This window comes from Natrix helvetica (assembly GCF_964273705.1).
Source record: "Natrix helvetica genome assembly, chromosome: 4".
In the NCBI taxonomy this organism is placed as follows: domain Eukaryota; kingdom Metazoa; phylum Chordata; class Lepidosauria; order Squamata; family Natricidae; genus Natrix; species Natrix helvetica.
The window spans coordinates 31,014,919-31,040,823 of record NC_138550.1 but is presented as its reverse complement, the minus strand read 5'-3'; the positions used below and the strand labels follow the sequence as shown (position 1 = coordinate 31,040,823).

General features: G+C 35.8%; 1 protein-coding gene across 9 annotated transcripts in view; it reads right to left on the bottom strand.

Moving 5' to 3' along the window:
• The window catches only part of ZBTB20 (zinc finger and BTB domain containing 20), a 546,378-nt gene that overhangs the window by 381,080 nt on the left and 139,393 nt on the right, over positions 1–25,905 (bottom strand). For all 9 annotated transcript variants that reach the window (XM_081950746.1, XM_081950743.1, XM_081950745.1 and 6 more), the window contains one exon: positions 15,589–15,712. The gene's annotated coding sequence lies outside the window, so the exon portion shown is untranslated. The remainder of the gene's footprint in view (positions 1–15,588; positions 15,713–25,905) is intronic.

Here is a 25,905-nt window from a genome sequence, read left to right as displayed (position 1 = left end):
TGTGTGAGTTGTTTATGTTGCATGTCTTATGTCTTATGTCATTTTATTGTTTTGATTACGAATGGTCTGTACACCGCCCCGAGTCCCTACGGGGAGAGGGGGCGGTCTATAAATTAAATAAACTAAACTAAACTAAACTAATGTAATATGGGCAAATATGAACTAACACATGGAAGCCAGTGTTCTAATGATACCAACATTCACCAATTGTGGAAAAACTGCAGTTAGAAATTGTGTAGAATCTTACTGGAAAAGCCAGTATCACAACAGAATTTAGTAGTATAGAAACTCATCTCATTACTTACTCTCTCTGGTCAAAAGGCTTCTGGATCCATACCAGGTAATTCCACTTCACCCTCGGTATAACTTGTTATATTGTAATGTTGTATAGGCCACATTTTAGAACTACTAAAATCTAATATTAAAAAGATACAATAATTGCTACTGCACATTTTAATGAATTATTGTGTTCAAGGTTCCTTTGAAAAGTAATATTATACTCGGCTTATGTTTTAATTGATTTATTAATATTTTATCACAGGAATGTAATTTAAGCTGCTCATGATTTAGATCTCATAAACCTTTAGCATTTTGCAAATTCAAATTCCAATTTAAAGCCAGGGCGAGCAATTAACTTTTCTATCATCTTGTCAGGAGAGAAGGTTCATGTTTAATTTGAGACAAAGTGACAGAAATATATATACACTGTATGTATTACTCCAATTTAATTTATGAGTCAGCACCATCCATTCTCCAAATCTCGATTTAATAGGAGGTGGGGGGGAGGCTTGTTGTTGTGGCACTACTGAGATATCTATCCTGAATTTGTGAAGGGAAAAATGCCCTTAATTTATTGAAATAGGAGGCTTAGATTGATTACTATTTCAACCTCTTCGTTTTAATTTCAATTCACTTGTCATGTTTCTTGCAGACAGTTTATTCTCCTAAATATAATTTCATAGTAGTCATCTTCAGCTATTTTTTTCACCTGGCTTTAGAAAAACATACAGAAAAACACAAACGTTTAGTTGATTACAAGCAGTAAACTAAGAAGATACGTGACAAAATAATCTTCAACTGTGTCGAAAGAAGGAAATACTCTCTGGGTGGATTTTACTTGGGCTAAAATACCCCTGGTATCAATAGGATGACAATACTTAAAGTGCTAGACGTGAGGGACAAAATAAATATGAAACAAAAGGTGCAAATAAACCTCGTTATAAAACTGACAAAATAACATAGAAGCATCCCATAAAAGAATGAGAAACAATCAAACATATTTCAAAGGCTATATGCCTTTCTTTATGATAGAAGCTGAATGTTTGATATTGCTGCTTTCACTGTGACTTAAAACATATATTTATTTCAATAATGACAATGTTTTTACCTTGGACTACACCTATTTGGATTTTAATGCCAGAACCAGAACTAGAATTACTAGAAATTTAGATTTGTCGGTGGTCGGGAGGTCAGAAGAAGGGGAAATGAAAGAGGAAATCATATGAATGAGAAAATTTGTACTATGATATCAAAAGCAAATCAATAGATAATGTATTGCATTGCCTAAAAATATGCCATGAATTTTTTTTAACCCTATAATGTTTTCCACAAAGATCTATGAATCAGTGTATCTAATTTGGCCTTTTCTTGACTCATACTCAGATGCTACTAATGTTCCTGTATTTTGAAGGAAAAGGTACAAGTATTTAGAAAGTAATTTTTAACATGGTAGTTTTTTTCAAGCTATAAAGTTTTTGTATAATCCATAGTAAGAGTTAAGAAACAGCATGAGGACCACAAATAATAATGACATATAATTATTGGAGAGACAGGTTGGTCTAATCACTAAAGTACCTGGGTACAAACCAAGAGACCATGAATTATAGTATTGCCCTAGCCATGAAAGCCAACTGGGTGATCTTGAGCTAGACACTCTCTCTCACCTCACAGGGTTATTGTTGTGAGGAAAATAGGAGGAGGGAAAAATATCACCTATGTCACCTTGACAGTTTATAAACATAATAAAGATGAAATAAAAATAAATAATTCAATAAAATTGAAACATAAATGAAAAAATGAACTTACTATGACATGGACTAAAGTAAATCTTTCAATCTCTAATTTATCTGTGTTAAATACGCCACCAAAGTTGGTAGGACAGTAGAATTCAAACTGCCACAATGATCTACTCAGTTTCAGTATCATCTCCAATTTTGGAAAATTAAAAGCAAATTGATAAAAAAACCCTTAAGAAATTCAGATTTCCTTGTGTCTATTTTGTTTTTATTACAAATACGATAATTGATTTATGTGTGCTATTGTTTATGTACAAAGTGCATTGTAAATATCACATGTAATATAATCAATGGGGGAGGGGGCTGGGCTTGGTTGTTTTCTTGAGGACATTTTGTTGCTTAAATTCGGTAACATCTGTGCTAGCAAGGAGTAAGGTAGGGGCTCTCAGTTTATATTCTAGTGGCTTAACATAGAATATAAACTGAGAACAAAACCCATTCCTTACTAGCACTGATGATTTTACCTAATTTGAATGAAACATCTACAAATGTTACAAGAAAACATGGTTTCATCCAGTAATGGTATCCTCTTTTCTTCACTACCAGTTCAGTAGCAGAAGCGCGCACATGCACAGAAAGTCCTTAATGACATCTGTGTGGATGGGAGAATCCTCGTGCTGCCGCCACTACTGGTTCGCCTGAACCAGTTCAAACCGGCAAAATACCACCTCTGGTTTCATCATGCTAGAAACCAGAAGACTGTGATTTCTAATCCCACTTTAGGCATGTAAACCAGCTGGTTGACTTTGGACCAGTAAGTCTCTCAACCTATGAGGTCAGGCTCAAGTGACAAGCTGGTCAGTGAATTCCCGCCTCATCCAATAAATGGACTTTGATCCGGTTGGGAAGGAAAAGGATCTCTTGCCTCCGGGGAAATGCTAAGAAGAAAATAAATAAACAAATAAACAAACACACACACACACACACACACACACAAACACACAATTGCATCTATGTCAGTAATTATTCAAACTGAGATTCTATGTAGACTCTGTTTCTCATACCCACAATTCAATTCAAATAAATAGAATAAAATAGCATAACCTAAGTCCCTCTTAATACCATTCAAATTAATTAATTCTTTTTAAACATTATGAGAAGAAATCAGATGAAAATAAGAAATAAGGATTTCTTATTTGTGCATTAATGGCACACTACTAGACAGGTTATGAGCTATTGTTTTGTCTGCCAAATGTAGCTTAATCCAACTACATCATTACTGAATACCAGCTTCTAAAATCATACTGAATATGTGTTACAGCTGGTTACAATCATTAAACTGATGGCAACATATTATTTCATATACTTATTCACTTAATAAGCTCAAATAGCTTTATTCTGTTGCACATGCAGGTAATACAACCAGTATTGCCATGTATATTTTAAGAACAATTCTATCCGATTGCATTGCAATTTCCACCTTTTTGTGGTGTCTGAAGAATGATATACTTCAGCCCACATTGACATCCTTCGGAAGTGCCCACATACTTATCAGGGGGCAGAGGGAATCCTATTAATAATGCCTTGCAGGTACAGTATTTTGATGTATGTAAAAATCATGTTTATTTATACTTGAATACATGGATTTTTTTCCCTCAGAATTTGTATTGTTTTTAAAATGCTGACTTTTAAAATATGATTCTAAGAGCTCAGGATCAGCATCGTAAGGCCATCACATTCTCCCTCTTGAGGGAAAAAAGAGAGTTCCAATTTCAGAGGAATAAATATCATATTGAAAATTATTTCTATCCTTTTCCCAACCAGCTCTGGAAGGGGAGTCTCCCTAGTCAGTAACTGACTTTTTCTGACTTTGCATACTCCTGAACCTTGGAAAATGTATATCATAATTTTCAGCATTTTGTACATTTTTATTATGCTAAAATGATTTTTTAATTTAAATTTTTATTATGTACAAAAATTTTGCATTCAATTTAACTAAACAGTTAAAAGTTTATATGGTAAGCTCTTCTTCTTTTATAAACTTTAGTTAAAACTAAGCATAGTTAGTGTTGGTTCAAAAAGACAACCTCCTTTAGACTACAACAGAAGTACAGAAGCATTATTTCATACTTAAATGGTCCCATTGAATGTAGCCATTATCAACAGAAGTAGTAGATTTAAAATACTATTAAAACATGACATTGCACACATAAGCAAGGATTATTTCATTGTATAGCTATAACATCATATCTCCTACACGCACCATATTTACTATATAAATCAATACCTCAGTGGACTTGTGTTCCTTTTGTTTAACATTAGACAAAAAACTAAACTAGCTTGATTATGTTGCTTTTCTTGCATATTGACCAGCATTAATTTTAGCAGAATACACCATGTCCTGCTTGAATAAGCAGTCTCTCTGTTTCATCAGAAGTACAAAGATGAATTCATTGCATTAGAAGGATGGGTGTGTGTACGTGGGTGGGTACAGAAAACCTTCATGCAGCCAAGATTGTACCACAACTGCTAATGTATATATTGCAAACATATACAGGTATGATGTTTACAATAAACAAACAGCCATGGAGCATTCAAAGATGTAAACAGTTGCTGGAGCATGAATACTCAGCCTGGTTGTCCCACACACAAGGTGTTTATTTACCCCATTTCATATGATCAACAGAAGAAAAAAATCAAAACAAGTTTTTAAACAACATGTCACTTTATGGTAGTTTTTGCCAATGGGGCTTCTTCCAAGTGTGTGTGTGTCATAATAAGATATGTATGTGTTTAGAGAGTTTTCTTCTTTTATGTCTGTCACGGTAAAAATACAAAGATAATTCCTAACATTTCTGCTTTCCATTTCTAGAGCAATATGAGCCATGCAGTTTTAATCAGGATGTTTCCTTGAGATTTCAAACATTCTGTCATATAAACCAAAATTACCAACAGCAACCTATTCTTTTGAAATGGTTTTATCCTTTATTTAAACTGAAAGAAAGACTAACTCAAAATTCTCAAGAGTCACCTCCACAGTTCCCTGATTCGGAAGTTTCTGTTGTTTATGGGAAGAATTAAATCCTGGAAGCAGATCTCCCTTTCTTTTTCTTGTAACTTTCCATTTCCCATTTCAATACAGTATGCACTGCCTACTACTCCATAGCTATTGCTACTTGCTGAGATAGAACGCCAGAAGAGGCAGCTCTTAATTTTATGGGGGAAACATAGAAGTCCCTATATGACTAACTGTTTTGGGGTTTTTTTGGAAAGAGGACCACCAAGAACAAGTGAATGGAGTGTTTACAGTTTACAGTGCAATCAGTGCACTGTTGGGAGACAAGAAATACCAGGCTAATGATAGATTGTCATGGATAAAGTCTATCTATGTGATTGCTGGGGTAAAAATGCTTTGATAGCACAATAATCAATCAATCAATCAATCAATCAATGAATCATAGTTCTGTGTTTATTTAATCTGTGGGAAATGAGAAGAATTACAACAAACATACATTTGATTTCTTTAAAATATATATGGGTCATTTATTAATCTGCTAATACTTTTCTCTAGTTTTTCACTAGTGTATTAATTGAAAGGGAGGGGGGAACAACTATTCAGTTAGCAAAATAATAAATATGCATTTAATTTTTTATTTCTATGACATATTATTGCATTGACTTTCAGAATAGGGAGTAACATAGTGTCATTAATATCACTACTACTATTTATCCTTGACAGAAATGTCATTCCTGATTTTTCTGCATCAATTGCCCAACATGATATAATCATAATAGTAATTATGTTTCCAAAAGCAAAAAAAATTAAAATCCTTAGGTAAGAAACAGTCCATATGTTTCTAATTGCAGAAGCTGTTTAATTCATTTAACTAAATGAATTAAATGAAATCACCAAATGAAATGACAATGCAGATGAGAAAAAACCTATAATTCATGAACACATATTTTATATTTATTATTCTTTACTACATTTTTAAAATGGGTGCAGAAACTGAGCAAAGGAGTACAACTATGCTGACCAAACAATGGATAGTATTACACATGAGCATTTGCAAAGAGGAATAGGTAGGCTTAAAAAAAGTCTTGTCCTTTTCTTATATGTGATGCATCTAAAAAAGGAAAGGGACTTTGACTGCATGATTGCAATCACTGTTTTGATTTTTTTTCAACCTCTGTCACAACATACCTGACATCACAATATACAATGGTATCTTGACAAATTCATTTAATTTATTTCAACCTACTGAACACAAATGCCTTAGTGCAGATAAAAATGTTTTGAAAAAAAGCAGATTTGGGGACTTAACAACAAATAGCTTATTTAATTTATTTTCATCAACTGCAGGATTCTTTCCTCAGTTCTCCTTGGATGCATACAGACCATATTTTGCTTTTAAAAAAAGGATGCTAATTTAAATCATAATTTATGTTGCGGCAAAGCTACAATTGAGAAGCTGTGTACATAATACCGCACTATAAAATGCTTTTGAGGAGATGTGTGATCTAAAATTGAATGTAAATGATCAAACTACCATGAAAGTAAAAAATTAATTTGTAGCAAAAGTATTAGGTGATTATGAACTGTTATACTTTTTCTTCAAAATGGTTACTTTTCAATAGCGTATTCTGGGTTATTGAAGCAATTGCTTAAGTAATTTGAAAAGAATATCTACTAAAAGTAAGGTGACCAGATTTTAACATTGGTAAAGCGGGACACCATTGACGGGGGGGGGGGTGTTCCTAGATTAAAAATTTGGTCTGCTCTTCTCGCTTCATCTCACGCCCCCCATTTTCTGCATTGCCTTCCCCAGCCTAGCCCTGTGTGTTAAAAACGGCTCCTTCCCCTGAGCCCAGGTGGGCTGTGAGTGTTTGGATAACTTTGGGATTCCTGCAATGCCCGCGAGAGTCCCGTGGGTGAGTGATAGATGGAGTCCATCGGAGGGGGGCCTGGAGGCAATCTCTCTGCCCATTGCCCTTCTCTGCCCCTGTGTCTCCTTACTCCCCCCATCCCTGGGCAGCTAAGGGAGGGCTTCTTTCTCTGCCTGGGTCCTTGGGAGCCGGGTGGTATCTCGAGGCCACCAAGGCTGGGGAAGAGCGAGGGCAGAGGCTTCTTCCAGAGCCCTTGCCCACTCCCACCCGTCTGACGGCGATGCTTCTGCCTTTCCTCCGCAGGCCCAAACGATGCCCCCCGACCTGGCCTCCTCCTGCTGCTGCGGGCCTTCTTGGTGCTGGCCCCAGTGGCAAGCGCTGCCCGCGCCCGCCCATCTCCGTGCCGGTGCTTCGGCGGCGCCACCGTCTTCTGCTCAGGCCGAAACATTTCCAAAACAACTGATTAGCTGAGCTCCCTGCCCTGCCGCGCTTTCGTTCTGCGCAGCAATGGCAGCGCCCTGCGCCAGCTCTCTTTCCTGGACTGCCCATTCTGGATGCTCCTGGGCTGCGCCTTGCGGGGCTGCCACAGCTGCACAAGCTGGAAGTGGCCCTGGCCCAGCTGGCTGGTCTCCCCCGCGGAGTCCTGCTGGGCTTGGGCCGCCTGAACAAGCTGGCCATCCGCTTCAGCCAGCTGGAAGCCCTGGAAGAGGGGCTCTTCAACGGCACCCCAGCGCTTCAGGCACTGCAGCTGCAGGGCAACCTGCTGGCAGCGCTGCCTGCGGGGCTCTTCTAACTGCTGCCCAGCCTGCAGTCGCTCTCGCTGGCCCAGAACCGGCGGGCCGAGCTGCCCGCCGAGACCTTCCAGCCCCTCCTGTGCCTGCGTGAGCTCCGCCTGAGTGACAACTGCCTGACGCACCTCCCGCCTGACGCACCTCTTCCAGCCCCTGGCGGCGCTGCAGGAGCTCTTCCTGGACAGGAACCGGCTGGCTGAGTTGCCCCGGGGGCTCTTCGCGAGGTTGGACCGGCTGCGGCGGCTGTATCTGCAGCACAACACCCTGGGCCACTTGGAGCCCCCCGGCCTCTTGGCGGGGCTGCCCAGACTGGCTTTGCTGCAGCTGCAGGGCAAAAATCGGGACTTTTTAAAAATGCTGCGGAACGCGGGACAAATTGTTAAAAAGCGGGACGTCTGGTCACCTTAATTAAAAGTGTACAGTAGTATATGTAAATAACAATTTAAAAAAAACTTTATATTTCATTTTCAGGATGAAAATAGTGAATATTTTAACTTACTGGCCTATAAGAAAAAAAGTAATCTTATATTTAAATTGTTATTGAATAAAAATACAGAAGAAAGAGCTTGTCTAACAATCTTGTACTTTCTGCAGTTCATAGATAAAATGCTGGAAATCAGGAGAAAGTTTATGCTTTGTGAACAACTAGGTCAAATAGCACATAAAATTTTTATAGTTATGTAACTAAAGAGGTTAGAAAATTACTTTCATTTTAAAGCTGAAAATTCAGAAATGTAGAACACCTTTGAATATCTCTGATTCTTCCTAATTATTCTAACAGCCCTGATCTTGTAAGGAACAAAGTAACAGCACAGAATCTTTAAGAATAGAATTTGAAAGATATGAAGATGACATATACAATAATGTCCTTGTGCCAATTCTGAAATCTGATCTAACAACATCTTCACTCTGTAAGTTTCAGTATCCCCAACATAGTTAAGCATGTTAGTGATCATTAAGTCTGTCCAAGATCTTAAGCCTTCAAAATCTTAATAAAACATGGTGAAATAGAAGTCAAATTACCTTCAGGTTTAATTGCAAATGTAATCATATTTCAATAGAACTTCAATGTCTTCTTACATCAGAATGTATATCACTCCTGGAGTGAAATTCAAAGTTTGGAAAAGAACAGACACTGACTTCTAGGTATTAAATTTAAAAAAAATGTCTTCCCATAAGAGGTGGTATTCAGCAGGTTTTGACCAGTTTTGGAGAACCAGTAGTGGAAATGTTGAGCAGTTTGGACAACTGTTAAATAACACCTCTGGCCGCCCCCGCCCCCATCTATTCTCTGCCTCCCGAGTCCCAGCTGATTGGAAGGGAATGGGGATTTTGCAGTAACATTCCCCTGCCATGCCCACTAAGCCACGCCAGCAAAGTCATGCCACGCCCACCAAGCCATACCTACAGAACCGGTAGTAAACATTTTTGAATCACACCACTGCTTCCCACCTTATTTCATTAATATGCACACACACAGGGACAAAAAAGTGTATGTGAAAAGAGAATGCTTTAGACATTTTTTTTCATTATGTGTACTTATATCTTACATTATATGTTATGTGCCAAAGTCTTAGCATTAACTGATAATGTATGAGGTATCACAACTACACTGCAACATGTTTAAGGACTTCATGTTACTAAAATGAAACTTTCTTTCTTTTTATATTAATATTTTGTTTTTGTATAAATGGACCAACTGATTTTCTTACATTGTAAAATAGAAAATTATTTTACAAAGAATAAATCCCACTTCACACTATCATTATCTTATTGTATTTTGGGAGCAGTATGTGTGAGTGTAATTTAAACATATATTGAAACTATTGTCCACTTTATATTAACTTTAATGAGAAAATAAATGAAGCTCCACAGAAATTCCACAGATTGGTACAGAGTCTATTATCAAATTCCTACATGCATTTTCAAAGGATTAAAGCAACCAATAATCAAATCAGCACATGTATTTTAAAAATCCATGTCTATTTTTTTCTCTCTGTCCATGTAATCAATCCTCTTAAACTGAAGCATTTTTACAAAAGTTAGGTTTATAAAGGAAAAATTATTAGCATTTTGTTAAAAACAAGTAGGCCTTTTTGCTCTCAAGATGCTCACTCAAAGTTCTTGGACATGGCTTTTCCTTCCACTGAAAACTAAACTCTTCTAAAAAAATTAAATAAAAAATAAAGATAATCAATGCATGCTTTTATTCAAACAGGAAATATTCAAAATCTTAATATAGTTGAGAAAGGTAGTTTAAGAGAAGAGAATAGATAACCTCACTATTCAAATCCTTTAAACAGAAAAATCCAATAATAAGTTATCTAATTAATGACTTAAATCGCTTAATTTTCATTATTTTCTCATATCCATGCCTCTTATTAAAGCACTAGAAAGAATCAATCACAAATGTTATTGTTATTGCTGCAAAAGATATACACAGACATATGGCCAAAATCCTGTACAAATACATGATATGAATAGATTTAGAAATGTTGGACGCTACATACATACTAATTTTCTGGAAATTCGTAATACCTGAAAAAGTCACTTTATTTGTCCTAATCAATAAATTCAAACCTGCTTAATAAATGGATCAATTTAAAAGAAAGAGTATTTTAAACTCAAACTTCTCCTAGAACCCAGATCCACACAGCCCTCTTCTTCACTGTTGTGATTTTAAGAGACAAAATTATGTGTCATTTCATTTGCTCTTTTTTAACAAAAAAAAAAGACTGCTGTGACTACCCCATGTAGCAATTCTATTCACCATCAGCACCTCTGCACTCCCCATGTGCTTAGAGAACAACTGATTAGCACTTTGCATAATTAACCTGATTAGCACTGTGCATAATCAAACTGATTACCACTCTGCATAATTAAAAAGAAATAATAGCAACAACAACAATAACTAGTTAATATGAATAACTTCTATTCCAACAGGCAATTTACTAGAATCAAAATTATTTTAGTACACAACTACCATTCTTTAACATTGTTTTAATTGGTGAGCACTTATACCAGAAATGATTTCAATAAATTGACCGTTACCCAAAGAATAATCAATTCTAGGAATGATATCTAGAGACTAGTTATAGATAAATCATTAAATGGAAGCATTTTCATGCATATTCCAACATCAATAAAATTTTAAAAAACACTCATTCCAATTTGCATCTTCCATATAGAGGCAAATATTAAAACTCTGTGTGTTGAAAGATTGTCCAATTGTCTTTTATCTACATGTGAAATTAGCGGTTTGAATTTCCTTATATAAAGGTCTATGTGTTTTTACAGCTTATCCCATTTTCTAACTTGAGGCTTATTCAGGCTCCCTGGCTGTCCTGTTGCCAAAAAAAGTTTAAAACTATTCTTGGAGGGAATCGTGTTGCTCTGTACTCACACGCCTTTAATTGGAAATGCAATCTCTGTGTACATTCCTGCTGTGGTTTTAAAGTATTTTTTTCCTCTTCTTATCTCACCTCATGTACCTTAGAAGATGACTAATTCAGTTCACCAACTATTTCACAAAGCAGGAATGCACATTCAGCTGAGTCAATGGTTGCCTTGGTCTCTGACATCATTTAGAGATACGGTACTTCTACCAAGAATACTATAACAGTAAAAGAGTTTCAACACCTGCCCTGATAATAAAAAGTGAAGGGTTTGAAATTTGCAATTTTTACTGTATTTCTTCCCTAAGCCGCTTAGTTTTGTTAATGGTATACATTTCATTGTGGGTTTTTTTGTCATAGAAAACAATGTACAAAATAAAGAAATAGTAAATTAAAAGAATGCTGTGAATTCTTTTAATTTGTGAAAGTTGGGAAGGTCCAACACTGGAAGTTTTTAAGAAGATGTTGGATAACCATTTGTCTGTAGTGGTATAGGATTTCCTATAGCAGGGGGTTGGACTAGAAGACCTCCAAGGTCCCTTCCAACTCTGTTATTCTATTATATTCTATTCTATCTTTGGTTTACAAAGCAAAACATTATGTTAGAGCATTTTGTAAAAATAGAAAGAAATGGAAGAAATGACTTTTATTTAAAAATTCATTGTTACTATTCCATTTAAGTATATTTTGATGCCTTAAATTTACATTTATAAATTTACTTTAATTTGGGGTATGTGGCCATATGGGAAAGTAAGAGTACAAAAGAAATACAAATACATTGTGGCATGATGATACAACATTATATGCAACTAGCAAGAAATTGCAATATAAACAATAAACAGATTAACAGAGTTGGAAAATCATCTAGTCCAGTCAAATCCTTTCCCTACCACACCCACCAAGCCATGCCCACCAAGATTAACATCTTGATGTGGGAAAGAGTGCTCAGCATCTTCAATTACTGTGGACGTAATGCCAGTATCATTGGAAAGTCCAAATAAATTCATCTTTGCTAATAAAAGGAACAGTGGCGCTAAGGATAATATGTATTAGGGTGATGGTAAGCCCACTGTGCAGAGGAAGAGAAAGTCAACTTGCTTAGGAGAAAGATCTCCAAAATCAAATAAAGAAGTAATGCCTAACTACTGCTAGAAAAAAAAAGTGTACACACATTACTGAAATATTCAGTGGGAGTTTGACTGCAAGACAATGAGATCTCTATATATGAAGATACTCTAATTACAAAAGAAGAGGATTTAACATTCATAAACAGAGCTGGAGATTGTGATCGATGGCTATGTCGTTTGGTTGGAGTAGTGCTGAAGAATAAACATGAGCAGGATAATGAAGAAGCAAACAGGAAATTAATCCTGAGGAGGGACGCAATGACAAACCTAAACAAGTTCAAGAAGAATAACTTTATTTTGAAGACATTTCCAGATCAAAATAGTTAGTCAAATTAACAACAGTAATATATGAGTATGAAAACTAAAAATAAAGTGTGAGGAAAATAGCTATATTCAAATTATAGATTTGGAACCAAAGAAAGTTTATTACTGATTATATAAGCTCTCTAAATATTGAAGCACAAAACTGGTACTGCCTGAATTTTTGAAAATACAGATTTTATACTTTATGTATTGTATCATTTTCTATAATAATTCCTTAGAAAGGCTGAAGCTAATAGAGAGCACAGAAGGTTTCTTTTTACCTTTTTGCAATTATTCAACAATGGCAACATACCATAAAATAAGTAAAATCGCATCATTGGCTTACACTGAAAGGAAACTACCATTTCTACAAATTCTAGTTACAATTCTTAGTTTTTCTTTCACTAACAGCCAAATTTATTATTTGTCAGACAGGTCATGTCCATAAATAATAAATGAGGAGCCCTGGTGGCACAAGTGGTTAGAATGCATTATTGCAGGCCAACTCTGCGCACAGCCTGAGTTTGATCCTGACAGAGCTCAAGTTGACTCAGCCCTCCATCCTTGCAAATGAGGGCCCAGGAGCCTTATGATGACACTCTAAACTGCCCAGAGGGTAATGTAAATTACTATGAGGTGGTATGTGTGTGTGTGTGTGTGTGTGTGTGTGTATATATATATATATATATATATATATATATATATATATATATATATATATATATATATATATATATATATATATATATATATATATATATATATATATATATATATATATATATATATATATATATATATATATATATATATATATATATATATATATATATATATATATATATATATATATATATATATATATATATATATATATATATATATATATATATATATATATATGTTTTCGTAGATTTTCACGGGTGTAGGTATGCTGGTTTTGTTGTATTCGGGTCTTTTCCCGTGTAAGGTTTTACACGGGAAAAGACCCGAATACAACAAAACCAGCATATATATATATATATATATATATGTGTGTGTGTGTGTGTGTGTGTGTGTGTGTGTGTGTGTGTGTTGTATTTGTGCTGATAAAATAAAGGGAGACTAGTATAGATCCATTTCGAGCTATTTAGCTCTCATCAGCTTTTGATTGTAACACAAACACACACACACACACACACAAACATATATATATGTCTGTGTGTGTGTGTGTGTGTTTGTGTTACTATATATATATATATATATATATATATATATATATATATATATATATATATATATATATATATATATAATGCTATTGCTAGATGCATATTACAAATTAAAGGGAACTATTTTCTAATCGTATATTTCAATATTTCCCTCTTCTGTCACAATAAAAAAAATAGAATATTGATAACAAATTTAGGAAATTTTAAGAGCCCATAACTTTTCCAAAAATTGAAATCAGATATGTCGACCCTAACTGGAATAAGGATGCCAGACTTTCTGGTATACAGACTGCAAATACATTTAATAAAATAATAATAATCAGTATAGATTTTGAATTGGACTGCAAAAAGAGACGATTCTTCCTTTTACTGAAACTTCAGTACTACTGTCTGTACTGAGTTGATATGTGTTCCATTCTTGTGGAATAGCTTAAATCTACAAATTCAGATGATTCTCTGAAATTTTTATTCAGGTCATCAAGACAAAATTGTTCCAGAGAGCTTTCTACTTCATGTCACTATTTTTTAACATGGAGGAGGCTATAGGAGATTATTATTTAACTACCGGTACATAGTATATTATACTTTATGATTTTGTTTATGTGTTATGTTATTGTGGTATGAAAGAGAGAGAAAGAGATCCTTGTGTATTAGTGTCTCCTCATTATTTTAGTTTTGTTGTTTGTTTTGTGAAATGGATGACTATATAAATTTGATAAATATAAGAGAGAGGGGGGTGAGGGGGGAAAGGAAGAGAGAGAAGGAAGGATGGGGAGAGGGGGAGGGGGAGAGGGAGAGAATTTTATGTTGTGTTGAACCATACTGTATAATCATTCTGCTATTATTAGTAATATATATTAGTAGTCACAATGGATGCATTTAATTATTATATAATTTATGTTAACAAAATTGTTTTTACTGAGCTGTATGAAAATTCTGTCCTATTTATTTAGGCCATCATGTTTATGAGTATGAAAAGATATAATAGCTGAAAGATAGACATATAAAAAGATATTGAATGCAGCATGTCAAAGGTGTCAAATTTATATAATCAGTATATGTATGTAATTTCATATACATATACAATGTTGGCAGAGAATGAAAGAACAAAAGAATAAACCTCCTTCAAGAATTTTAAATAGTCTTTTTTGAAATCTCCATCTAAAGTTGGAGGGCTTTTAGCAATTCATACATTTATTTCTTCCAAAATACACCTGCTTTCTTTTCCTCTCTTTTCTCTTCTTTTGCCAAACTAAATATTTTTCCATTTAATGCCTCTCTTTATTAGACAGCATCTAATTTGCATACATTTACATACAATTTAACTGCTTGCTTCTGAGAACAAAGAAATGGCTCTGTATTGTAGTAAGGGACAATACTCAGAAAAAGAAGGTATAAAAACCCGCTAGCTCAGTGGCTGTGTATTCTTTTTGTTTCAGAAATACTAAGATTTTTAAACACTCCACTTAATGGGTGAAGAAGATTATTCCAACAGACAATGCAAAAAGATACAGTGCAGCTTCCTCTTAACGCATTTTCTCTTTGGCCTGGTTAATGGGATTTATGGTCCAAGATTTCTTTGCTTCTCTTTACTTCTTTTATTAGATTTGATGGATTTAATTTGGTTACATATTTTAATTCGCATTTTATTTATATACAAAGTTATGCAAAAGCTTAACTCTGAGAGCTAATTCAGTATGTTCACCTTTCCCCTATCATTAGGAAAGACTGACTGTTTCTGGATCAGCATACAATATTTATTTCAGTGCTCAATATTTCTGTTATGAGAATTATAAAATGATGATGAAGAAAAAGAAGACTACTATTCAGCCTATGTACACAGCAAATACAGCACTTACCATGTAACCAAAGAGAAATCAACAGGATGGGATGGGATGCAAGGCTGAGCTCTGTTTGAAAATACAAGAAGGAATTGTCGCAGCAAAAGCAGGAAACAGCAGAGATGTTAAGCTCTCAAATTTCCTAAAAGATGAGGCAAAAGAAACACAAAATTACATGTGAAAAAACTTATCATAGAAAAGTATGTGGGGAAAAAAACAAGTTTGAATATATTTCCACACTGACCACACCCTAAATTTGTAAGATGACCAATTCTTCAATTATTAATTTGTGTACAATTTAAGTAAATAAATCTTGCGTAGGAAATAATGTTACATCTAGTATAGTTTTTAGATAAATACAACTGCAGTGATTGGTAATATTCAAACGTTAAAGAATGCAGCAGAAATTTGGGGGTGGAGGGGAGGTTAAGTTTCATTTGTTAAGACATGAAGTTACCTATATCATTTCCAGAATTAGTAAAATAAATTACTAATAAAAAACTCATAGTTATATATTCTAACTATAATTTTACATTTTATTTATTTATTTGCCTTTTATGAGACCCAATCCAGACTTAATACAATTAAATTTTCTCATTATAGGCCTTTAATGTTTAGTAAAAAGTTGTATTGTTTTATCAAAGTTTTGGTAATTAAAATTTCTTTCTTTTCCTAACATCTGTATAATTTGCTTTACTTTTATATCCTTATTATAATTTTATCATTGGCTTAAAAGCAAAATATTATTAAAGAATAAATGAAGATCATATAGAATATATATGTGTGTGTGTATGTATAAAATATATACACACACACATACATACATACACATACACACACATATCCTTCTGTAAGAAAAACAACAACATGTTTTTCTCCAAAAGTTAAATAATAATAATATACACACTAGCAAACGTGGTAAGTTGGAAAATAACCCACCCACAACTACCATATTAGATTCTACCTAATTTGGTAGAATTAATAGATAGAACCTATATTTATAAGTAGAACCTAATAAAATACACCAAGAAACATAGGTTTTATTACTGTATTAAAAGATGATCCTGTAATATTATAGTCAAAGTTATGATTTTTAAAGTTTAGAAGAAACTAAAACTGCATTCACAGGAAATAGAGTTTTGATACCTTATTTGAATATTTATTTTATGAATATTGGTGCCATTCATCTCCTTATCAAACCTATAAACTCCTCATAAACCTATGTCAGACATTAGTTTTTGAATGCTTCTTTGTAATACATGATGGAACCAATGAATGGATAAAGAGGGAGTCAAACTATTCTCCAAAGCACCTGAGAGTAGAGCAAGAAGCAATGGGTGGAAACTAAACAAGGAGAGAAGCAACTTAGAACTGAGGAGAAATTTCCTGACAGTTAGAACAATTAATCAGTGGAACAGCTTGCCTCCAGAAGTTGTGACACTGGAAGTCTTTAAGAAGATGTTGGATAGCCATCTGTCTGAAATGGAATAGGGTTTCCTGCCTAAGCAGGGGGTTGGACTAAAAGACTTCCAAGGTCCCTTCCAACTCTGTTATTCTATTCTATTCTAAATATGTATGCTTCATTTATTTAAGATAGAATTGATAACTATCTATTCTTTAGAACTGCAAGGACCACCTTTCATGTATAAGCATTTTAGCTGTGGTGGCATAGTGGTTAGAGTGCAATATTGCAGGCTAACTCTATTCTACTCACTGCCAGGAGTTTGATTCTGACCAGCTCAAGGTTAACTTAGCCTTTGATCTTTCCAAAGTCAGTAGAATGAGAACCGAGAATATGTGGATTCTGAAAACCACTCAGGGAGTACTGTAAAGTACTATGAAGTGGTATATAATTGTAGGTACTATTGCTATTGTTATTTATTATATTGTAACTGCCAAAGAGAAAGGCAGAAGCTATTACATTATGTCTAGCTCTGAAGAATTCTTTCCTTACCCTGGGAAGAGTTAACCTGCTCAGATAGCTTGCAAGTTTGCATATATTCATGGCAATAAGAATTTTGGAGCTCTGTGTTAGGAAGCAAATTTTGTTTATAATTCTTCAATTCTATATCTCCAGCCTTTGATATATTGCCATATATTGGTTTGAATGTATACAACAGAGATTGGCTCTTCTTTAAATGGGCCAATGGTGACTTATTTTCTACTGTCAAGGCCTATGAAAAGCACATTGAAATGTGAACTGGTATATGAATGATTACTAAAACAAATCAAATAGGCAATACAAGTCAGTGGTTATTCATTACTCTATTGTAACATGTTAGCAGGAGTTCGGGTGGATTTAATTAAACTTGACAGTTATCAATTCTGTCCTGTCTACAATGTATTCTGAAGAATTTAAGTAAAAAAGTAAACATATAGAAGTAAAAATATATGTGAAAGCGTCTTAAGCTTTATAAATCGATATAACAAATTTAATACGGTAGTATTTAAAATACTAGATGTTATCTCTCATTAAACTGGCCACACATCACTTAACCCAGAGACTTCGCCAAAAGTAAAGTACTGCCATTTCTGGGCAGTAGATTATTCAGTTGTACTGTCATTTGATGTGCCATTAGGCAAAATGGGTTCTCTGGGAGATCAACCCAATGTAATACATTTCATGATTAAGCACAACTAGAGAATATTCCACATTTTCATACAACTTGCAAAGCTTCTAGTCATTTAAAATCCTCCTATTCCATCTGTTTGGTTATCAGGCCAAACTGGAATCCTGGAAGTATCGCCCTAATCCTAATAAGCTAAAATGTTAGCTGGGCTTCTCTTCTGGGGAGCAATGGGGCACGCCAAAAACATGTAAAACAGTATGCTTCTGTGTAATGAGATAACTTAAAAAATGAACATTTCATTCCATGCCTTCTATTTGGGGCAATTAACCTTCTCAGACCTCTGGGGATAAAATATATAATACATAGTATAATCATCTTCTCCTTGATTAACACTCTTGTTTCCTAATGTACATTTACAAAATGTTATTTATATGTTTATCATTGTTAAATTATTTTTGCTATTTGATATATATCTTTGTTAGGGATGGACCAACAAATTATTTCTTTTACCTGCTTTGCTACCTAGTTTGTGTTTTTCTTTGACAGAAAAAGGTAAATCACAGTTTTACAATTCAGATTAATCTTCTTAGGCTTGCCACAATACAAGAGGTATAGAAAAGGAGATATGTACATGTTATCTTTAGATTTGCTTTCATATTTCTACATCAATTCTAATTTAATCAAAATTGCAAAGGTATTATACGATATGTGGTCAATTATGTCATGTGTTTCAGTAGTTCCAGAAATGTCAGACCTACATGAATCTCCTATTCAGCCATCTGATCAAAGGACTTCAGAAATTAACTGTTCTTTTCTTGAAAAGGCTAACAACTCAAAACAGTATGCAATTTTTAAAAAGAAAATCCATTACTATTGTCTTCCATAGAATCAGGTTTAAAATCTATGGAGATCTTCTAATCCAGGAGTGCCAAACTGGATTTCTTCGATGGTTGGATCAGTATTGCAGTTCTCCTCCATGGGCCCGCAGTGAAGGGGACAGACACTTCCTACAGCACTTTCCAGCCAAAATGGGGCACCGAGAGGCCACGGGTGCCCCCACCTTATTTTTGTCCTCCATGGTCTCCTGCAGCACTCTGCTGCCTGAAAACAGGCCTCGTGGAGGCCCCACGAGGTCCCCAGTGGTCCATTTTTGGCATTCCCGGCCTCTAGCAGCATTCTGCCGGCCAAAAATGGGCCATGCAGAAGCCCTATTTGGGTTCAATGTGGCTTGTTTTTGCCTGGCAGTCTCAGAATGCTGCAAGAGGCTGTGGAGGCTGAAAATGGGCCACTGAGGGGCTGCACACGGCTCCCCTGTGGCCCATTTTAGCTGGCAGAGGCACCTCAAGCTGGTCCTTTGATATTTACAGGCCAGTCCCATGGGCTGGATTTAAGCACCCTGTTGGCTGGATCTAGCTTGCAAGCCTGCCGTTTGATACTCTTGTTCTGGTTCAACTCCATGCCCAAAGCAGGAGTTTTCATGCCATCCTGAACAAATGGTTATCCAATCTTTTCTTAAAACATACACATCTGCAAAAGGTTACGCTCCACTGCTTTTTATGCAAAATGCATTTTAAAAGAGTACAACTTCAGTTTATAGTCAGTTTCATCATCTTGACTTTTGATTCCTTCTGATAGATGCCAGTACTTCCAAATACATGAAATTATTGTAGATTTTAAGTGAATTCACTGAAAACGACAAGAAATCATGACTAAAGTCTCACTGATTTTAATAACTTTATTCTAAGGTTTACAAATGTAGAATGAAAGTCTTACTATCCATAAAACATCGGATTTCAAAAAGTCATAGCAACCAATATTATTATAATGGATATTTAAAATATTTGTACAGAGATCATATGACATATTTATAAAGTTAGATATGTGAGGATGGTGAAGATGGAAGACAGAAAAGTAGCATTCTAAAGATGTATTTACCTAGTAGCTAGAAACTTTCATAGTATATTTCAAATATATTTACACACAGCATGCACATACACAGAGAGAGACAATACTAACAAGAACCACTTGAATTGTTAGAAAATCTAACTAATATAACTCATTCAAAAAGTAGTGTGGGCTGAGCAATCAAGCAGGTACCACGCATATCCTTGATACAGTTTTCTCATTATGAAGCATAAGATTTGTTGGAAAAAAATAGAGATCAGAATCAAAGTTATTGTCTTCTTTACAAAAATCTGGGATGTTGCATTGCTCAGGTGAGGACAGACGTAAGCATTTATTCGCTGGAGATGAAGAACCACTAACTGTGCCAATAGGACTGTTCAAGCGGCAAATAAAATCTATGCCTTGAATTTGAATTAGAAATAGAAAAAAATGGATTGGACAATTTTCTAAAGAGGGCAATGAAATCCAGAGCACTTTTTCATAAAACAGTCAGTGCTTATGGAGAAGAGAGCATGTACTTCCTGACGGATGGTCCACAAACAGTAAGGGTTGGGTCCTTTACATCTTCCATGCTGAAGCTCAGCACAGGCTCCCCTCAGGGCTGTGTGGTCAGCTCATACCTGTACTTGCTGTATACATATGACTGCACATCATAATAAAGTTTGCAGACGACACAACATTCTGGGTCTCATAACTGGAGGGGACAAATCAGCATACAGGGAAGAGGTCCGGAAGGTATCCGCATGGTGCTCAAGAAACAACTTACATCTAAATACTAGTAAGACAAAGGAGATGGTGCTAGATTTCTGGAAGCTCGGGAACCTGCCCCACTATATATCGAGGGGGGCTGTGTGGAAAGGGTTTCCTCTTTTAAATTCTTGGGAGTCAGTGGTTCTTGGTGCTTATTAGTCAAGATTTCACCTGGAAAAACAACATGTCTCTGGTGATTGGAAAGGCCCAACAGAGACTTCATTTCCTTAGACTCCTGCGAAAAAAAGTGGAACAACGGCTGATGACCTCTTTCTATTGGTCCACCATAGAAAGTGTCCTCACATATTGTATTAAGCTATGGTATGCTGGTTTAACAGCTGCGGACAGGAAGGCACTACAGAAAGTGATCAATTCGGCACAGGAAACCATTGTTTGCTCTCTGACACCACTGGATGACATCACCAGATCTCGCCGCTTTAGCAGAGTAAGGAACATACTCAGAGATGATTCACACCCTGGTCAGTGTCTCTTTGCCATCAGGCAGAAGGCAGAAGGCATCAAAGTATAGCCAGCTGAACAAACAGGTTTAAAGATAGTTTGTATCCTTGGGCTGTGAGACTTTTAAATACAACCACAATCACTGCATGCACACACTAGGTTTTTTTTTCTTTTTCTTTCTTTTTTCGTTTCTGTTATAATTTTGCACCAGTGAGATTAAAACCAATTTCGTTGTATTTAAGTACAATGACATTAAAGATTATACTTATATTTTATACTGGCAAAACATTTGTTAAGTGATTCTTGGATAAGAAGCAGACTAGGGAACAGCCCATGTCAATCTACACTCACTTCCAAATAATTTCTGCAAGTATTAAGTGCACTACACACCAGAACAAAAAGACACAAGGACAGTTTTTTCTCAAATGCCATTGTTCTGCTGAACAACTAATTCCCACAACACTGTCAAATTATTTACTAAGACTGTATTACTATTATTCCTCTCATCCTTCCTAGTACATATCTCTTCTCACTTATGACTATAACCATGTTGCTTGTATCTTTACAATTTATATTGTTTTATTTGTTTCCTAGTATCATTTGATTGCTTATTAGTAACCTATGACTATCACAGTGTTGTATCCTATGATTCTTGATGAATGTATTCTATTTTATTTTTCTTTATGTACACTGAGAACATATGCACCAAAGAGAAATTCCTTGTGTGTCCAATCACCACTTGGCCAATAAAGAATTCTATTCTATTCTATTAACAAGAAACGGGATATAAGCTGCAAAATGCTTTATCCTATATTTATCACAACCACTGTAACGGTTGAGTTTAAACAAACTCAACAAAGTTGGTGCTAGCAATCTGAGAAACCCCGTGTCAACTATAGCTGCTTTAGCCCAATTCAATGACATCTGGCTGAATAGTTTAGGCTGGTGAATGAGTTGTAAACATATAGGTTCAGAAACAAACAAACAAAAATCCTACATTCTGACATTTCTGTGTCCTGTCCAATAAAATAGAATTCTGTTCTATGACAACAGAAAGGAAAATATGAAATCAAAGCAAAACTTGAAGCAGGTAATATTTTCCAGCATTGGAGGGAAAGGAGGAAGCTTGTTTATAATGTGACTGCATTAACATTTCATTGTGTTCAGAAAGCCTTTGGGCAACAAGGTCTTAAAAAGGCTCTGCAATGGACTGCCAAGGTTGCTGACTTTCCAAAATCCTGGGCTCGGTACATTCAGGGACCATTCTCTCTGGGTTTGGATTTTACTCCAAATCCTGTTTGAATAAAAAGAGCCACGCAGCTGGGGAATTCTGGAGTGCAGTGCATCTTTATTAGTTCCCATCTGCAGTCTAAAATCAGCTCATGACAAGTCTGGCTAAATCCTGGTGTTCCCAAATCCAAATCTGGGTCATTTTAAATTACTCCATACCAAATCTGGTGTGCAATACTTTTTATTTTTTATATATAAACATTCTTCCAATAGAAGAGAATGTATGTAGTTCAGGGCTGAATTGTGAAATCCTTGATACTCTCTAAACTTGTTTGCTTCCAGATGTTTCATTACTTGACTAAGTTATATCATCAAGCTGTTACCTGGTTGGCTAATGAAATATCTGGACTCAAACAACCAAGCTCAGAGAGCACTAAGGACTCCATAAACATTCTTATTATTCAGCACAGAAAAAATAAGCAGCTCTCCAACTAATCAATTTTTAAAAGGATGTATATAAAATTTTTAAACCAGATTAGATGAAAGATGGAAAAAAATACATTATAGCATAGAGGTTAGTTTAAAAATAACCCTGTTAACTAAAGTGGGTCACTATCAGTTCTGCCTTTGAACTCCAAAAACTGCCTTAGAGAAGGAAGAAATATTTTCATTTATAACATGGAAAATCTAGAATTTAAAATATCTACGGTACTTTGTTCAACCTGAATTTGGACACACCAGACTGTTCACAATTACTGTTACTAGTGATAAAGAAAAGAAAAGACACGTAAGACATGTGCTGGGAAATGAACCATAGCATGAAGCTGCATAATAGCCAGTATAACGTAACTTAAATGCAATACTAATAGGTCATAGTCTTGTTTGTAGCCCTTGTACTCACCCTCTGCTAAAGAAAATTTGATATTTTATTTGCTAGAACAATGTGTGAATCCAGCCATAGTGGTTTGTCAGCTGGAGTTTATAGCTTACTATTTTGTCTGAAGCAGACCACTATAAATATATGAAGTAAATTATTATAATTTGATCAGCTAGTCATGATTTTAGCTCAGTGTACGTAATATGTTGACTACATCCAGTACTATTTCTATAACTCTACAATTAGGCAGTGTATGTATTACGTTAGCACAGCATGGAACTGTATCTAATGACTGCAGTTTTCTAGTATGATGCAATACACATGAAATTGTTGAAGGCCATAAAAATATGGCATAGGTACATGGAAAAAATATATAACATTTTTTGCTTATATGGTGTTCTAAATAAAATTAGACTGAGTGATTACTGAACTTTATTCTGGATCAGCTGTTCCAGATGCCCATTTCTTTGTACTATTATGCTTTATTCACATTTTAAATCAACAGAGAAATAAACTAAAGCAGTTTGAGGTAGTCTTTGCTCCTCCACAGTTTTTTAATTGCCTGCTGTTTACTATTACATAGTTTCCTGATGTTTACTATTATTGATTTATGTACTGAGCTATTAAATAACCATAAAAGTTTGTATTTCAATTTGACTATATGATTTACACGTAACTCCCAGGTACTGGGATCTCCAAATAAGGTTCTTGTATGAATCTTTTGACAATTGCTGACATAGAATTAAGTCTCATTTAAATAAAAGATGTAAGAAATATCTCAAATGTGGAAAATTGAAATGTTCAGAACTATTACAATGGCTGATCTATAAATAAACTCATGTCCAAATCCTTTGAGATACCTACTTCATACAGTAAGTTTGGGAAAACACATAACAGCAGAGCCTACATGATTCTGTGCACTGACACAGATAAGTAACAAAAAGTAATATTCTTTCAGTTGATTGATAAACCTCTCTCAAAATTTAGCAAAAGAATAGGAGAATATAATCTTACATTACACTACCTCTCTATGGAACTGATTTTTTTTTTATATCTGTTCCAGTTCAGCATTTTGTCATGCTCAGTAACCCGGGACAATAAGCAAAGCAGAGAAGATGGTCTAGAAATTTAAAATAATCTATCAAACATACTCAGTCCCAAGAAATGGTTTCCCTCACTTTAAAAACAAATCTTCCTCCCATGCTCACTTTCTTATAAGGGGAAAACAGTTTTATCGTGACAGGTTAACGTCTTCAAAAAAACCTATTTACCACCATCTATTCAAGCAGCCTGACTTTGAAATGGACTCTCCGTTTCTACTGCTCTGTTATTTCTAAAACTATAGATTCCTTTTCTAACTCCTTAAGATGTAAAGTCCTTCTGATCATATCTATGCAAGAGAAAACACAGCAGAAGTTTTTACACATAGTCCATTTCATCCTGGCATTAAAAGCTGCTGCTGTACAAGATCAGTTCCAATCCTCAAAGCCCATTAACATCTTAAATGTTTGAAAACAGTGTTTGGATGCTGTGTTCTTTAAAGACACTACTCATGATTTATAACCAAAGTTAAAGACGCACAATGCATTTAACAATGTGCTTTACTGAAGTTGTTACATTGAACATATGCCACCAAACCACAGGCCCCTAACTGTAAAACTATTTTTCACTGATGTGTAAAAAATGTATTGCATAGAACACCCAGCTGTCGGGATGGGGGTAGGGAACTTTGCTATTAGACTGTCTAATATAGCTTTTATCACACTTTTGAGACTGGATGAACCTTGAAATATTTCTTCAGGCCTCCAGGAACACCCATACTCAAATACAGGCTGTAAGTTACACAATTATCATCTTTCTTTCATATGCAGACTTACATTACAGTGTTTCCCCGAAAATACGACAGGGTCTTATTTTCTTTTTACCTACAAAATATGGCTTGGGCTTTATTATGGGGGGTTTATTGTTTTGGGGTTGCCGGGCGGCTGTTCTCTTGCGAGCGGGCTCCTAAAGAACCGGGCACAGCCTCATGGGCGAATGGCTGTGTTGTGCTCTCGCAGCAACGCAACACAACAGCCATGAAGTGACCACGCTCATGAGCAGCCACCCGGCTCCCGCGGCTTGGCGCCTTCCAAATGCCAGTGAATGGCGCTCTGCACGGCTGGAGAGGAGGGTTGCGTGAGCGGCTGTTCCGCTCTCGTTCACCCACCTCCCAGCCTCACGATGCATGGCCCAGCTCTCCTTATGGAGCCAGGGCACCGCCGCCGCCGCTGCCATCACCATCCCAGGTTGGCTTTTTCCGTGGCTTCCAACCCGAGTCTTTCAGCAGTGGCGACTCTGGGCGCACGCTCTATGGTTGTGGGCCAGCTGCCTGCAGAGCGTACAACCATAGAGCGTGTGCCCAGAGCGGCCACTGCCGAAAGACTCGGGTTGGAAGCCGCGGAAAAAGGCAGACTGGGATGGCAGCGGCGGCAGCGGCGGAGGTGCCCTGACTCCGTAATGAGAGCTGGGCCATGCATCGTGAGGCTCGGAGGTGGGTGAGCG